Source organism: Macrobrachium nipponense, chromosome 3 (genome assembly GCF_015104395.2).
Source record: "Macrobrachium nipponense isolate FS-2020 chromosome 3, ASM1510439v2, whole genome shotgun sequence".
Lineage (NCBI taxonomy): Eukaryota > Metazoa > Arthropoda > Malacostraca > Decapoda > Palaemonidae > Macrobrachium > Macrobrachium nipponense.
The window spans coordinates 133,711,753-133,728,948 of record NC_087202.1 but is presented as its reverse complement, the minus strand read 5'-3'; the positions used below and the strand labels follow the sequence as shown (position 1 = coordinate 133,728,948).

Sequence of the window (17,196 nt, the reverse complement as noted above, 5' to 3'; positions counted from 1 at the left end):
ATGTGTGCAATTTCATGTAGAATAAAATAAAAAATAACTCATGGTTATAGCTTTTATCAGTTTTAAAATATTTTCATATAAATCACAATAAATAGAAAAATGTCGACCTTCAGTCAACTTTAACTCGACCGAAATGATCGAAAACTGCAATTGTAAGCTACAACACTTACAGTCTAGTAATATTCAATCAATTACCTTCATTTTGCAACAAACGGGAAGTCTCTAGCACAATATTTCTATGTATGGTGAATTTTTGAAAACGGCTTTTTTTTTACATCCGCGCATTACGAATTCATGCATCATATTGTGATAATATTTTCTTTGTGTTGCTTTGATCTTTTTACAATTTGTTATATACTAAAATCATCGCAATTTAGTGTACAATACAACAAAAAAAATTAACTCATTAAGCTTTAACTGTTTTGCTCAGTGCGATTTGTATACAATTATATATGAAATTTTTTTTTTGCCCTGTCATATATTCCAATATTTATATATGATAATGATATTTTTTTTCATTTCTGATGGTTGCATACTAAATTTCAGGCAATGACAAAAAAAGGAGCCAAAAATGAACTCAATCTTAAAAACTAAGCGTGCTGTGATTTTTTTTTTAAACTGGTTTTCCGCTTCGGCGCTCACTACCTAACCCCACCGCCATACGGGAGACACTTTCGGAAATACCGGCTCGGCGTTTAAGGGTTAACCTCTCTTGGTCTTTTCCCGGTTCATTGCCCGTTTGGCTTGTGTTTAGTGTGTGTGTGTGTGTGTTTGGCTGATATTATGGCTTCTTCTGCTCCTCGGCATCAATGTATGTGCCCCGGAGTTCCAGGTTTTTTGTGTTCTCGTGTTTTGGCTTCGGTAGCGACTGACCCTCACATAACATGCAGTAAGTGTCGTTCTAATTTTTGTACTATAACGAATCCTTGCACGGAATGCCGGGTACTTCAACTCTTCCTACTTGGGAGGGTTTTTCGCTTCTTCCCGATGCTTCGTCTCCTGCAGTAGTCAACCCCCGTGGTAGCGTTGTTCCTGTGTCTCCTTCCTTTTCTTCTGTTGATTCATCGCTGGAAGTATCGGGAGGCCACCAGGCTTATGTTTGTAATGTAGCCCCTTCTTCTTCGGGAGTTATTTTGATTCCCGAGAAAGGTGAGGCTTTATCATCGATCTCTTTTCTTCCAGAGTCAGAGGCGTCCAAAATGGCAGCGATTTGGAAGACGCTCGGGCTATGAGGTTCCCTGTCCTTGGAGGGGTTGCTAGCGCATTTTGTGGAGGCTCGCACCCCCCCTCCCCAGACTGGCCAGGCCATCCCCCCTCCTCCTGGCCTCGTCTTCATGGGTAGCCGAGGTCAGCCATCTTGTATTGCTCTGCCAGTGTCTGCTGCCGCTTCTTCGAGTTGGAGAGACGCCATGGTGTCAGCCCCGTTGATGACGTCACGGGATCTGTCTGTGTATTCCTCCGCCAGTGGCGACTGATTCCTCCTCGCACCGAGGGGAAGCCGTGATGTCACCACCACTTGTGACATCACTCCCATCGATGACGTCTCTCCCAGTCGTCTCCTCTGATGTACCTCTCTCAGCCATGACGTCATCCCTGCCACCCAGTTTGCTACATCTCCCTTCCTTGTCATCGGAGCCTTCTCTGGCACATCAGACTGAGGTTTTATGCCAGGCAGTGCTTCAGAGGTTGGACTCTGTTTTGGATGTGAAGTTGGCTGCCTTATCGGTTGAGAGGACTGGTAGGAGGCATTTTGCTTCGTCCCCACCTCTTGAGAAGAGTTCGCATAAGAAACCAGTGCTGTCTTCATTTCCCTCTTCCCCCTCTACGCCCCGTCGGTTTATCAAGCGTTGGAAGTCTAAGGACTTTGCCCTTTCTTCGCCTACGAGGGAGGAACAATGCGGACGTGTTCCCGAGAGTTCTGGTGTTTCGGGCAGTGTTAGTGTTCCTTCTCTTGTGCAATCTGCAGGGGATGCTTCGTCCTCTGCTTCCAATCACGGGCATGTTACAACCCCCCCCGTCTGTGCACATCGCCGTGTTGCAACCTCCCCTGTCCATGCACATCGCAAGCATATTGCAACCTCCCCTGCCTGTGCACATGATATAAGTGCTCCTCTTCTCCAAGGCCTATCCGTCGCCGTAAGTATCTCAAGGCGCCTGTCAAGAGGACGAAGGTAGTGAGCGCAGAGTTGGTACAGCAGGAGTGTTTGCCTGCCTCTCTCACTGGTGCTTCCAAGAGTTCGACTCTAGGGGATTCTTCTTTGATCTTGAGTGTTCAGGATTTAACCCCCCCCCATCTGACGTTCGTACATTCGCCACGCCCGTGACCATTCATGGGCATGTTGAGTCATCTGTTGAGATAAGTGATGTTCCTAGTGTTATAGTAGATTCGTCTCGGAAGCCAATGCATGGACCCAGCCCAGACAGGTTAGTTGGGGTTTCGTGCTGTTTGGCTGCTAACCCTCTCTTAATTTTGGTGGGGAAGGTGCCTTAGAGGAGCCTACACACCCTTCTCGTCGTCAGTCTCCGTTGCCGGAGCAGGAGGAGAGAGACACGCAAGAGTTTTTGTCTTCCTTTTCGGAAGTTGTTGATCTCATTCGTGGATTTAACAATTTGGAAAGTAGGACTCAGGCTCGGTTGCCTCACACTCCTTCTTGCTTGGAAGCCTTGGTGGGAGCTACTCAGAACCCGAAATCATCTCTTTAGCTTCCTTTGTTGGGGCACGTTCAGTCGATCTTGCAGAAAGTTAACGCCTCTGTTTCAGACCGGGGCGGTTCGCTTCGCTCTAGGGCCTCCACCAAGCTACTACCCCCGCCTCTCACGAGACATAGGAAGTACTATGCTATGAGCTCTGCTTTGTTGTTGTCGCGCCATCTTAACCCAGACGTCATTTGCCTGAAGCCGGGATTGAATTTGGAGCAGGTGAGGTCAGTGGCTCCGTCCTTGTCTCTGCAAGATGCCTCAGCATTGGAATTTACGGCAGCCTCCATGTTGCAGACAGTTTCTTGGCTGAACTTCTGGTCTGTGGTCATTGCCAAGATAGCTTCTGACAGGTCCCCGGGAGGGTTGGTGAGTGCATCCTCGCTTCCCAGTCTGTTGCAGTCCAGGGGCAAAGCGTTTTCATATATGGCTCACGTCAGTGCTAATTTATGGGCTAACCTTCTTCTGATTAGAAAAGACGCAGTTTTGTCTAGGATGGAGAGATCATTTGACATGGAGTCCTTGCTGGCATTGAGGAATGGAGATCTGTTGGAGTCCCAATATTTGTTTCCTCAGACAGAGCTCGAGAATGCGATAGACTGGCGCCAGGCTGACACCAAGGACAGATTGGTGCACCAGGCTATGTCTAAGTTGGAATCTCATCCTCGGAGACGTCCAGCTCCTCCTCCTCCCCCTGTCCAGCAGAAGTCAAAGAGATTGTCGCCTGGCAGTCCGTCGAGGAATTAGAGTTCGGCAGGGCCTTCCCGTTCGACTCAGCCTAGGTCAGAGGATTAACTCCCCTTTCGCTCTCGTTCCTTTAAGCCAAGAAGGGGCCCAAGGGGCAGAGGTAAAGGGGGCCGTCGGTAGGTTAGGCGCCTCTCCCTCTCCTGCGCCATGGGTGGGGGGTTGCCTGGCGGGCCATTGGGCCAAATGGCAGAATTATGGGGCAGAGAAGTGGGTGGTAGATGTCCTTCGGGTGGGGTACTTACTGCCATTCGACTCAGCTCAGGAAGGCATATCCTCCAGATTCTCTGAAGTTTTTGGCTCTTCGGGAGGAAGTGCAGAAGATGCTGGACAAGGATGCGATAGAGGAAGTGGTGCGTCCATCTCCAGGGTTTTAGAGTCACATCTTTTTGGTGCCCAAGGCATCGGGAGGATGGAGGCCTGTGATTGACTTATCCACCTTGAATCACTTCATCAGGAAGACACGGTTCAAGATGGAGACCCTGCGTTCTGTGTTGGCAGCCGTGAGGGAAGGCGACTTCATGCTGTCAGTAGACGTAAGGGACATATACTTCCAAAAACATGTTCAGCCGATTTCCAGGAAGTTCCTTTGCTTCTCTCTTGGGGACAAGGTCTTCGAGTTCAAAGTCTTGTGCTTCGGGCAGACAACAGCCCCTCAAGTGTCCACAAGGGTCTTCTCTCTCGTGGCAAGTTGGGCCCATGCTCAGGGGATCTGCTTGCTGAGGTACCTTGACAATTGGTTAGTCTTGGCAGTTTCCAGGGAAAAGCTGTTGCAGGACAGGGATCGTCTACATCGGTTCTGTTTGGAACTGGGCATCGTAGTCAACCAGGAAAAGTCGAGCCTTGTACCCAGTCAAAGGATTCTCTACCTGGGCGTGGTCATCGATACGACAGTGGCAAAAGTTTTCCTGTCGGATCAGAGATTGGAGAAGTTGCAGGTGGTGGTGCGCAACTTCCTGTTGTAATCATAGCAGTCAACCCATCAGTGGCAGGTTCTTCTGGGAGTGTTGTCTTCCCTGGAAAAGCTGGTCCTTCATGGGTGTCTTCATCTTTGGTCTCTGCAATGGAGACTGGGAGAATTCTGGTCTCCGGCAGGGGACTCACCCCTGTTAATCGTTCCTCTGTCTCTGGAAGTGAGAGAAGACCTTCGTTGGTGGTTGGACGACCAGAATCTTTCGAAGGGTGTCCCTCTGCGTTCTCTTCCACCGGACTTCCTTCTGTTCTCAGACGCCTCCCTCGAAGGTTGGGGGGCTCATTGAGGCGGCCTCATCGCTTCAGGCCTTTGGAGTTTGGAGGACAAGCAGCAACATATCAATGTCTTGGAGTTGAAGGCAGCCTTCCTGGTCTGAAGGAGTTTCAGGAGAAGGTAGGTCATTCTGTCATTCTCATGTCGGACAACACCATGGTGGTAGCCTATTTGAACAAACAGGGAGGCCTGGTTTCTCGTCAACTTCACGCCTTGACCGTCAAGGTTCACCAGTGGGCAGTCAGCAATTCGGTAGAGCTCTCAGCCAGGTATATCCCAGGCAAACGGAATGTGGTCGCAGACAAACTCAGTTGTCGGGATCAGATCCTAGGCACAGAGTGGTCCCTTCATCAAGTGGTAGCAGACAGGCTCTTCCAGGTTTGGGGGAGACCCATGTGGACCTTTTGCGACTTGCTTCAACAGGAAGCTGTAGATATTCTGTTCAGTGGTCCTAGATCCTTTAGCATTGGCAGAGGACACATTCCAACATGGCTGGGACAACCTGGAGGTGTATGCCTTCCCTCCGTTTTGTTAGATCCGTCGAAGTTCTGAACAGGTAATGAGTTCACAGGGTCTCAGGATGACTTTGGTAGCCCCTCTGTGGCCTCAGGTGGAATGGTTCTCAGGTCTGCTGTCATTGTTGTCAGAGGTTCTGAGGGAGATTCCCCCTTGGCGACATCTGTGTCAGCCCCATGTGGAAAGGTTCCACCAGCCAGTAGAATCCCTGTCTCTTCACGGTTGGTACAAGAAAAACATATTATAGGTAGAAGATTAGAAACCCTGCATAATAGATTTAATGTCATAAGTAAAAGACACCTAAATTTTGAGAGCACTGCCAAGAAACTTGTAGACATTACTATAGAAATCAGTCTACTAAAACCTCATTACAATCGGATCTCGGCAAGATTCAGAAGGGAAGCCATTAGAGGAAAAATAATGTCATGGCAAAAATATGTATCTAGCATATCTGATACAACCTCAGTAAGTAAAGTCTGGGAAAAATTAGGAAAATTAATGGATCTCATATTAGATCTCAGAGACATGCACTAATACATAATGGCCAACCAGTACATGATAGTAACGCCATTTCGAATATTTTAGGGCGTAACATCCAAGCAATAAGTAGTATAATCAATATAGATTATCACTTTCGAACCATTAAAGCCGTGAAGAAGCTGTTCCATTGAATTTTGAAACATTAGAGGATATATATTATAACCAGATTTTCACAGAAGAGGAATTTGAATATGCTTTATCTAACTGTAACTCTTCTGCTCCAGGCCAAGACAACGTAAATTTTGAGATGATAAAAAACCTGGCTCTGTTAGCAAAAACATACTTATTGGAGCTTTATAATCATTTATGGGTAAATCACCTGTTCCCAAAGCATGGAAACATGCTATAATCATACCAGTTGTCAAACCAGGGAAAGATCCAAGCAATCCTAATAACTATAGACCAATATCCCTGACAAGTTGCTTGTGCAAATTGCTAGAAAAAAATGGTAAATTATAGACTAAACTGGTGCCTACGTAAGAATAAGACTCTGTCTTCAACTCAATTTGGCTCACAATCTGAAAGATCTACTTTAGATTCACTTTCCCATCTAGAAAATTATATACGGAGAGGGTTTGAACGAAGCAAATTACAGTTGCCATATTCTTTGATATCCAAAAAGCATATGATACGACCTGGAGATACTCAATTTTAAAGTCCTTACACGAAAATGGTTTTAGAGGGCACTTACCAATTTTTATCGAGAATTTTATCCATGAAGAACTTTTCAAACACGAATAAATAATGTATATTCTGACTCCTTCAATTTAGATTGTGGAGTCCCTCAAGGGAGTGTTTTGAGTGGAACTCTTTTTGCTCTAGCTATTAATAACATCGTAAAGCAGTTACCACAGGGAGTACAAAATAGCTTGTATGTAGACTGACTTTGCTATATATTATTCCTCAAGCAGTCTTCGTCATCTACAAAGAATTCTTAATAAAGCTATCAAAAACATCCACAACTGGACTTTGTCAGTAGGCTTTAAGCTCTCTATAGAGAAAACCCAAGCAATTATGTTCTACAAAATAGTAGATGGAAACAGAATCAAGACATAGATCTTAAATTAGGTGATAGCCTCATTCAGTTTAGTAATACTATAAAATTTTTATGGCTTGGTATTTGACACTCATCTTAACTGGAAAGCACACATAGCCTTTGTAAAAAATAAATGTAATAGTGCCTTAAATTTGATAAGAAAATTGTCTCATACTACTTGGGGAGCTAAGAGACAAACATTGCTTACGATATATAAAGCACTAGTTTTATCCAAAGTGGATTATGGAAGTCCAATTTACGGGTCAGCATCACAAAGTACCTTGAAGTCCTTAGACTCTATCCACACTCGAGGCTTGAGACTTTGTAGTGGAGCCTTTAAATCTTCTCCAAACACTTCAAGTATGTTGTGAGAGTGGCGAACCCCCATTATCCGTACATCGTGATCTTGTAACAATGAGAAGTGCTTTAAAGATAACGTCCACTGATTCCCCCACAAAAAAACTATTTGGCATGCGAGATATATTTATTAGTAATCACGAACCACCTTTCCAATAAGAGCTAATAGGTTATTGGAATCTATTGGCCTTATTGAGTAAATATACTCCCACCCTCAAATTCTCCACCTCCATGGATGATGAAGAAAATCAAAGTATGTTCTAACCTTTATCATCTATCAAAAAAGCAAAATTATACTTCAGATCGCTATAAACAGTATACATTAGAACACATTCGAAGTAAAGGCCCACATAAAGCAATATACACTGATGGATCCAAATCTTCTGCAGGAGTTGGTTGTGCTGCAGTGTCTTCATACAAAATAAGTCAGAATTCATTGCCAATTGAAGCAACTGTCTTTACTGCTGAGTTAACAGCAATTATATTGGCAATCAATCAAATAAAATTGACAAATAATAAACTGAATAATAAATTTGTAATATATTCTGACTCAAGAAGCGCAATTGAATCCCTCAAGAGTTATTCACATAAGAACCCTTTAGTAAAGGAAATTAAACAAATCATCAATAAATTATATTCACGTGGGTTAACATTGAAATATGCTGGATTCCTGCCCATGTTGGAATCCAAGGTAATGAAAAGGCAGATGAAAAGGCCAAGTCTGGGATAAATTCACCAATTTTGACAATAAATTGCCTGCTACAGATTATATAAACTCAGTGAAGCAGTGCATAAAAACAAAATGGCAAAATCTGTGGGATAGTGAAGCAAACACCAATAAATTAAAGTGCATCAAACAGAAAGTAGACTTGTGGAATACATCAGTACAAATGAAAAACAAGAGCTGAAGTAATATTAACAAGATTACGAATAGGCCACACAAGACTAACTCACGAGTATCTAATGATAACTCCACAAGGGAACATCCCTCATTGCAATGTGTGCAATGCAATTTTAACAGTCAAGCATATTTTATGTGAATGCCTAATTTTTAATAGAGAGAGAAATTTATATTTAGGCAATAAATCATTATCAGAAATACTATCAGAATCAGATCATTTTTCTTGATATAGAATATTAATATTCTTAAAAAAGACTAATTTGATTAATAAGATTTAACATATACCATTTTAAATAGGTGACTTTTGTCATTATTATCTATTTCAGTCTTTTATAAGTTCAATTCATATTTTTAATTCCAACCTCATATCACTTAATAATCCCCTCATTTATCATTAATTTATTATAATTCATTAACTTCATTCCATACCATTCCATGTTGTAGACATAACATTTTATGAGCGTATTTTTAAATAATTTTCTCCCGAATAATTTCGGGCCAGCACTGTAAAAGAGTCTGATTAGACTCATTGGGCTGGTAAATCTTAACTTTATAATAATAATAATCTTCACGGTTAGAGGCTACCAAGTATCTCCTCCGAGCGAGAGGTTTTTCTCAGAAAACAGCAGGGCATATGTCCAGCAGTCTCAGAAAGTCGACCTCCGCAGTTTACCAAGGCAAATTGGCGATCTACAGTGATTGGTGTCGTAAACAGGGTTTTTCTCCACTCGCAACCTCTATTCAGCGGATAGCAGACTTTTTAACCTTCCTCAGAGACGAGAGACGTTTGTCCATTTGTTCCATTAGAGGCTACAGGGCGGCCCTGTGTTTGGTGTTACGCCTTAAAGGTATTGACATCTCCTCTTCCTGAGAACTTTCCTTGCTAGTTAAGGGGTTTGAGCAGTCAAGTTCTTCTAGAGGGCTCAAGCCTCCGACGTGGGATGTTTCCTTGGTTCTCAAGAGCTTCACTAAGAGTCCATATGAGCCCTTGCATCACTCATCTGACAGGAACTTGACGCTCAAGACAGTTTTCCTTCTGGCCTTGGCATCTTCCAAGAGGGTAGGAGAGCTCCACGGTCTGAGCTATGAGGTGAAGCACACCAGGGGTTGGGTTTCGGTGTCCTTCGAATTTGTCCCGGAATTCGTGGCCAAGACCCTAATTCCCTCTGTGTACGATGACAGGTTCACTTTGTTTTCCACTCCATCACTGAATGACTTTGTGGGTGGTGATGCTCAAGAGCTTTTGTTGTGCCCTGTCTGGGACCTGCGTTGCTATCTTAAAAGGACTAGGCACCTTAGACCAGGCTGCCACAGACTTTTTGTTAGCACAGGCCGTACAAAGAAAGAGGTGTCTAAGGTACTATCTCTTTTTGGATACGGGAAGCCATCAGACAGGCATACTTGACTCTTGATGATTCCACCACCACGTCTGTGCAGGCTAGAGCGCAGGACGTTAGGGGTATTGGTCCCTCTCTGGCTTTCAAAAAGAACTTGGCTGTACATAGAGTGCTGAGCGCTGGTACTTGGTTACGCCAGTCCATGTTCACCTCAGATCTGCGGACACGTTTTCCCTGGGTCCTGTGGTGGCTGCCCAACAGGTTGTGTAACTCATAGTTGCCCTTAACAGGGCACTTTTGTATCTTACCTAAGATGATTGTGTGAGTTGGCTGGTTCCCTACTTTCTCTTGTACCTTTCCTTCTTCCTTCGGGCGGGTTAAGGAATAGACACGTCATTCATTGGACTGGTCTGATACAGGTGAGTAAGGTAGTCATACTGATGGTGTGGTCGCTTAATATACAAATATCATACCCTCTATTCGGTAGTATATGCTCGACTCCTTGGCAAGGGGGAGTTGGGAGTAGTACAAACCCTGGTGTATTGGTTTGCTATTAGACAGTCAAAGTTTCTCTTTGGTTCCCTATACAATGGTTTTTCCATATACAGGCAGTCCCCGGGTTACGACGGGGGTTCCGTTCTTGAGGCGCGTCGTAAGCCGAAAATCGTCGTAAGCCGGAACGACACTTGGAAATATGCCTTAAACTAAGAAAAAGTTAGAGACCTTACCTGTGTGACATGCGAGTAGATTGCATGATGTAGTGTGGTTATTCCAATGGCAAAGGATGGTTCTTGAAGGTATAATTCTTTATTAAACTCTGTGACACTAAAAAGCACAATGTACACTACACTTAATCCTTAGGGTATACACTAAACACTGTCACTATACGTATACACATGCATTGCACACTTTGTTAGATCCTGGATACACTAAAATCCCAGTCTGGTAGCTCTGGAAGGTAAAAGTATAACACAATTAGTACAAAATACTACACAAAGTCCTGAATACAATATGTAAATTATAGATATCAAGAGTAAAAGAGTTAATGTATGTTAATTAATTCCTTACTTTGAGTTATATCAAGAGTAAAAAAGTTAATGTATGTGAATTAATTCCTTACCTTTAGTTTATATTTTGCATTCATCGTAACCCTGGATGCACAAAGTCTTATGTGGCCCCATAGCCTACATCATTCAGGGGGTTCTGGAATGTACAAAAAATAATTAGTATGTCAGTAAGTACTCTATGCATAGTAAGTTACATACAGTAATATGCACCATACAGTGGTTTAATATCACATATATAACATGTATAAAACTTAGTTAATGTATGTTAATTAATTCCTTACCTTTAGTTTATATTTTGCATTCATCGTAACCCTGGATGGACAAAGTCTTATGTGGCCCCATAGCCTACATCATTCAGGGGGTTCTGGAATGTACAAAAGATAATTTTGTCAGTAAGTACTCTATGCATAGTAAGTTACATACAGTATATGCACCATACAGGTGGTTAAATATTTGCATATTGTAAATGATTGGTCTACACCCCCTGTTCAGCAGGGAGTGTACAGTATGTAATTCCATGAGGGACCTTGATCACTTATCCCATGTGAGAGATCTTGGTCACTTTTTTTTTAGTATGGACGTATAAAACTTACTTAATGTATGTTTACTACTATGTATAATTCCTTACCTTTAGTACAGTAGTACATAGTTTACAGTTGTCGTGCTATGTTATGTAGTAACCCTGGACAAAGTTTTATGTGGCCCCATAGCCTGCATCATGGAGGGGGTCCTGGTTTTCTGGAATGTACCAAAAAAGTATCAAAGTTAAGTCATGTATGTATGTTTAGTAAGTTACATACAGTAACCATACGTACAGTGGTTTATAACATGTACATATGTACATAATCAAACTTGGTTGGAAATTCCTGTAAAAAAAAGTTATGTACGTATGTAATATGTACTACTGTATGTAAAAACCTTACTGTTCATACTTTGTTACACTACATGTTACATGATACGTATACTTTCCTGAAGGGAGTTTTTCCATCCAAAAATGGTGCTTCTACTTGTAGTAGTTATCCCTTGATGACACTTTGTAGTAACAACCTGGAGTTGTGTGAAAAATGTTGGTTTCTGGAAGGAAAAAGTAACAAAATTAGTGTACAAAATATACACTACAGAAAGTTGTGAATGCATATGTTAATTACTGTAGATATATCAAGAGTACTAAAAGAGTTAATGTATGTTAATTAATTCCTTACCTTTAGTTTATATTTTGCATTCATCGTAACCCTGGATGGACAAAGTCTTATGTGGCCCCATAGCCTACATCATTCAGGGGGTTCTGGAATGTACAAAAAATAATTAGTATGTCAGTAAGTACTCTATGCATAGTAAGTTACATACAGTAATATGCACCATACAGTGGTTTAATATCACATATAACATGTAGTATAAAACTTAATTTAGAAATTCCTTACATAACTTACCAACTTTTAGTGAGTCTCAAAGCTGTTACCTAGGTTGTGGGAGATGGAGGTGGAGGTGTAGAGCATTCATGATAAGGATGCATTCCAAACCTAACTTCAGTGTGCTTTATCACAGATAACAGGCTAGGATGATGGGCAGTCTGGAATGAAGAATTAATATTAAAGGACAGTATGTAACCACTTAGGTGTACAAAATTTATTGTACGTATGCAAACATTAAACACAACTGAGAATTCCTTACCTCCAGCAAAATGAAGACATGTAGGCTATGTAGAGGTCTGGTTTATGTAAGTCACAGGTGCATGCCAGTCTGGAATGATAATGTAATAGTACATATGATTATAGTATGTATGTTACATACATAACATGGTTATTACATATGTAATATTAAAACATTAATAAAAAAACTGTCCTTACCAATTCTAGTGGTTGGCTTGCTTACTGGGATGGTCATATGGTACATGAGAGTGGGGGTGGCTGGGCTATGAGTGGGATGGGCAAGTGCTTGGGAGTCTGGAATGATAAAAAATATATAAAATGATAGTTACTACTACTGTAACTACTGCACATGTTATTACTGTTTGACAATGTAGTGTGTAATACGTATGTTCAATATAAAAACTGAAGAATTCTTTTACCTGAAGGTAATGGGAGAGGTGATACTACTCGTATCAACTGATTTGGGCTCTGGGGAGGTGATACTTGTATCAACTGATGAGGGAACATCTACATCTGGAAAGAATGATAGGGTACATATATATTTATAAGGTGGATGTATGTAATTGTAGCATATGTACACTTTTAATAAAATTTCTATTAGCAATTTATAAAACATTTTATACAAATTTGTTAAGGATTCCTTACCTGATGTATAGGGCGAGGCATCAAAACCATGGAAAGGCTCAGGGTCATCTGGGTCACTGTCACTATCAAAGGGGTCTGAAATGGAAAAAAAAAATAATAATAAGGTTATGCAACATCAAACACATTGTACCACTATGTAAGTTAGTGTACGAATGTATGTAGGGTGTAAACAATTTCCAACATGAAAATGAGAAAAATGAAATTGCTTACCTGATTGTACACGTGCAGGTGGGCGGGCTGATACAGAGGTCCAGGTACAGGGGATCTGGAACTGTCACAGGTAGTACAGGGAGATCTGGAACTGTCACAGGTAGTACAGGGAGATCTGGAACTGTCACAGGTAGTACAGGGGGATCTGGAACTGTCACCACTTCTGCAATAAAATTACAAATGATGAAAATTAATGAAGTTACAATTTATACTCTTACATTTAGTAGTTGTTACATTAAAAAATTAACACATTTTAATATGTACACTATGTAAACACATAAATTAGTAAAACAGTTCAGAATTCCTTACCAGGACTAGGAGTGGGAGGTGGTGGTACTGGAGACTTGTGAAAGAAAGTGTCAAGCCTGGACTGCACACTTCTCTTCGTCTGCTTCTCCTTCAGGGTCTCCTTGTAGAAAGTCACCAAATCCATGATTCCTCTCTTGATTTTGTCAAACCTAGAAACGTTAGGGTCTTCTGCCTCAAAAGAAGCCAAGGCTCTCTCCAGATGAGTCAAAACCCTCTGACAAGCCTTTCACAGTTAATGACCTGGGTTTTGGCTCTGGTGCCGCCTCCTCTTCCTCAATCATTTGTTGTTCAAGTTCTAGTAAGTCCTCTGCAGACAATTCCTCTCCATGGGAAGCCAGCAGCTCTGTTACATCATCAGGTTCAAGATCTAGTTGCAGCCTCTTGCTTAGCCCTACGATCTTCCTCGTCACAGTCTCGACGTCTTCTGCCTGGTCAAAGCCTTCAAAACTGTGCACACAGTTTCCTCCAGGCCCCATTTAAAGTGGTCGTCTTCACCTCGTCCCAAGCACTTGCAATGTTCTTCACTGCATCTGCAATGTTGTAGCCCTTCCAGAATTGCTTCAGTGTCAACTCCTTGTTAGCTTCTATGGCCCTCAAAGCAACACGTATGTCCTTCTAATGGTAGTAAGCCTTGAAATTTGCTATTACTCCTGGTCCATTGGCTGTATCAGCGATGTGGTATTGGGTGGGAGGTACACACCTTCACATTAGGATGCATGTCGCTCAAATTTGAAGGGTGACCAGGGGGCATTGTCCAGGACTAAGAGGGCCTTAAAAGGCAGACCCTTCGAAGTCAAATACCGCTCCACTGCTGGCACGAAATGGTCATTGAACCAATCTTCGAAGACCATTAAGGTAACCCACGCCTTCTTGTTAGATTTCCAAATCACAGGGAGTTGACTCTTGAAAATGCCCTTGAAAGCCCTGGGATTCTCGGCCAAATACACCAGCAAGGGCTTCAGTTTCAAATCACCACTTGCATTGGCCCCAAACAGCAAAGTCAGTCGCTCCTTTCCAGCTTTATGGCCAGGTGCTGACTTCTCCTCCTTGGAAAGGTACGTTCGATTTGGCATTCTTTTCCAAAATAATCCAGTCTCATCCACATTAAAGACTTGGTCAGCCGTGTAACCACCATCCTTAATTATCTCAGCCAAACCACCTGGAAAACTTTCTGCTGCTTCGCTATCAGCACTAGCAGCTTCACCTTGCAGCTTCACATTATGCAAATTTGCACGAGCCTTAAAACGGTTAAACCAACCTCTACTCGCGGAAAATTCACCACCAGCACTGCCTTCGCCAAACTTTTTCACTACTGCCTCATGCAGCGCTCTAGCCTTCTCCTGGATCACACTTAAGCTCACCGGAACACGTCGCTGGTTCTGGTCCTCCAGCCAGATCATGAGCAATTTCTCCATTTCAACAATGCTCTGGCTACGTTGCTTCTCGTTTATCACCGTTGACTTCATCGGTGCAGCATCCTTAACGTGCTTCAGAATACGTTCCTTATCCTTCACAATGGTTACCACCGTGGTCCTGCTCAAGCCTAAAGAACGGCCTATTTCGGTGTTAGTTTCTCCCTTCTCCGAACGCTTTAATCACGTCATATTTGACCTCCATCGTGATGACCTTCCTCTTCTTGGATGAACTATCATCGGAGGAAGTACTTTGGCGTTTAGGAGCCATTGTAAATTAGCGAAAATGGCAAGGAATTTTTCAGCAACGTCTCAGCACACAACCTAGTGGAATGCAGCAGGCACGCGATTGAAGTGGCGTCCTTTCGTATTGTTACGCTTGGCGTCCCCTCGACCGTCCGAGGTCGTTGTTCGGATCAATTTACCATACAGTTTTAATAGCGTTAATTAATTTATGCACCTCCGCTCAAAAACTAGTTTCTGCATATGAGGTATCGTTAAAAAGCATAACAAAACGTCGTAACCTTGGCATTTGTGTTGTAATCTAACCAGAAACTTAGTTTTTTTAATTATGTACTGGAAACAAGCAATGATTTTTCATTATATTTGCGCTTTTGGACTGTTTTAAACTGCGCATCCCAAGCTAGTGTATTCATTCGCCCGCAAACTAGTTCCGCATATGCGGCGTCAGTAAAAAAATTCAAAAAAAATACGAAAAAAAAAAAGTGTCAAAAATCATCATAACCTCAAAATTTTTGTTGTAATGTAACCAAAAACATATTTTTATTATGTACTGTGCTAAACTATAAAGGATTTTTATCATAGCATGCGTTTTTTAAAGCGTCGTTAACTCGGAGCGTCGGAAGCGTCAGCGTCGTAACCTCGGAACAAGCGTCGTAACCCAGGACGGAATTTCCATTGAATATTTAAGAAGAAAAAGCGTCGTAACCTCGGAACGTCGTAAGCCGGAAAACCGTCGTAAGCCGGGGACCGCCTGTATCATTGTACGTCACTCAGGGTCTGAGTGGTTAGATATCAATTTATCTAGCTTCTCAACGGGCTTCAGTCCCTCTACAGAAGTCATTTCTTCTGGAAGCTTGGGTAGGCCCCCAGCCAGTTTAGGATGTCTTGTACCTCCCTCCAAGTATGAGTCTATCCTATTGTCAAGACTGAAGGTTTGTTCACATATGAACAAATGACAAATTTTCTAAGACAATTTGTATTTTTCATAGCTACAAACCTGAGGTCTTAACATTGTACTGCCCACCTCTAGCTGCCTCTCTATGTGTTAAGACATCCTGAGTTGGGAAAGACTGACACGGTGGCGTAGGTGAGTGGTCTTTGACCACTCTTCACCTGATCTACGCATGCGTTGCCAGATATCACAAGATTCCTTGCTTTCATCTGTTTTTTAACTGGATCCAGCTAGGCTCTAGCAATCATCCTATTGTTAAGACCTCAGGTTTGTAGCTATGAAAAATACAAATTATTTTAGAAAATTTGTCTTTTTCCTTTGCATTGATTATCCTTTTCCCATCACTACTTAGTTGAGCAACACACAGATGTAATGACTTGCATGGTAACCCATGTCACAAGACCTGGATTAGCTATTCAGTGGTTGTCAAGGTCAGATTTGTTTCTCTGAGCTCAATTGTTCTACATGATGAGAAGTGCCCATCCAATAGAACTTTAACATTAGTTAAAGGCATTACAAGAGACATTCCAAGAATACTGAGAAGGACGCTTACTTGTCTTCAGCATCTAGGGTGTTTGGCTATTAGCAATTCCCTCTGTACCTACAGTTGGCATAGCAATGGCTAAAGTCATCTATCTTCAGACATTGCTTCATTCACAGTACTACCTGACCCATGCCCAGTGTTTAATGTTACAACAGCTGCTTCTTCCAGTACCACCCTAGTATGCTTCTCTATCATGTCTGTAATATATGCATGACTTTTGTAGGAAGAAGAATCTTTGAATGAAATAAAGTATTTCCTGTTTACTGCACTTCAGAAGCAAATGTAAGACAATCTGCTTATACAGTGTTCCACCTTATTTGCGGGGGAAGCGTACCAGACCCCTCTCGCGAATAGCTAGAATCCACGAATAGTTGAAACCCCCATAAAAACGATGAAAACTGCCTATTTTGTTTGTTAGAACTCAAGAAAAACCCACGAAAAATATTTAAAACTGGTTTTTAATGATTTTATCACAAAAAGTGCATTTTATGATGAAATTGATAAAAAACCCCAGTGATTTGTGGATATTTTTCATAGAAAAATACCTCTAATGTGTGAATTTCCTGTGAATAGTGGGTAGTTATGTTCTGAAGAGAAATCCGCGAATACATGAGTCCGTGAATACAAGGGGTCTACTGTACCTTTTCATCCTTCCCTGCATAGATAACCTATACCTCTGCTATCATCAAGATGCAGGCATTTGCTGTCACTAGAGCAACCAACTCAAGTCATGAGACAATCTGAACTTCACATCAAGTAACCTCGAACATCCAATTCAGTACTAGGGCACT

At 42.2% G+C, this 17,196-nt stretch overlaps 1 protein-coding gene and 2 long non-coding RNA genes across 11 annotated transcripts in view; 1 reads left to right on the top strand and 2 right to left on the bottom strand.

The window, feature by feature from the left end:
- Positions 1–17,196, top strand: part of LOC135222068 (high affinity copper uptake protein 1-like) — a 467,399-nt gene that overhangs the window by 386,603 nt on the left and 63,600 nt on the right. The window lies entirely within an intron of this gene.
- LOC135222295 (uncharacterized) lies at positions 10,495–12,272 on the bottom strand. The gene is made up of 4 exons (XR_010316270.1): positions 12,113–12,272; positions 11,644–12,011; positions 10,723–10,805; positions 10,495–10,577 (listed from the first exon to the last, which is right to left on the bottom strand). It is a non-coding gene; the product is annotated as an uncharacterized LOC135222295 (long non-coding RNA).
- On the bottom strand, positions 12,509–12,983 carry LOC135222294 (uncharacterized). Its single transcript, XR_010316269.1, has 3 exons — positions 12,946–12,983; positions 12,736–12,810; positions 12,509–12,603 (listed from the first exon to the last, which is right to left on the bottom strand). It is a non-coding gene; the product is annotated as an uncharacterized LOC135222294 (long non-coding RNA).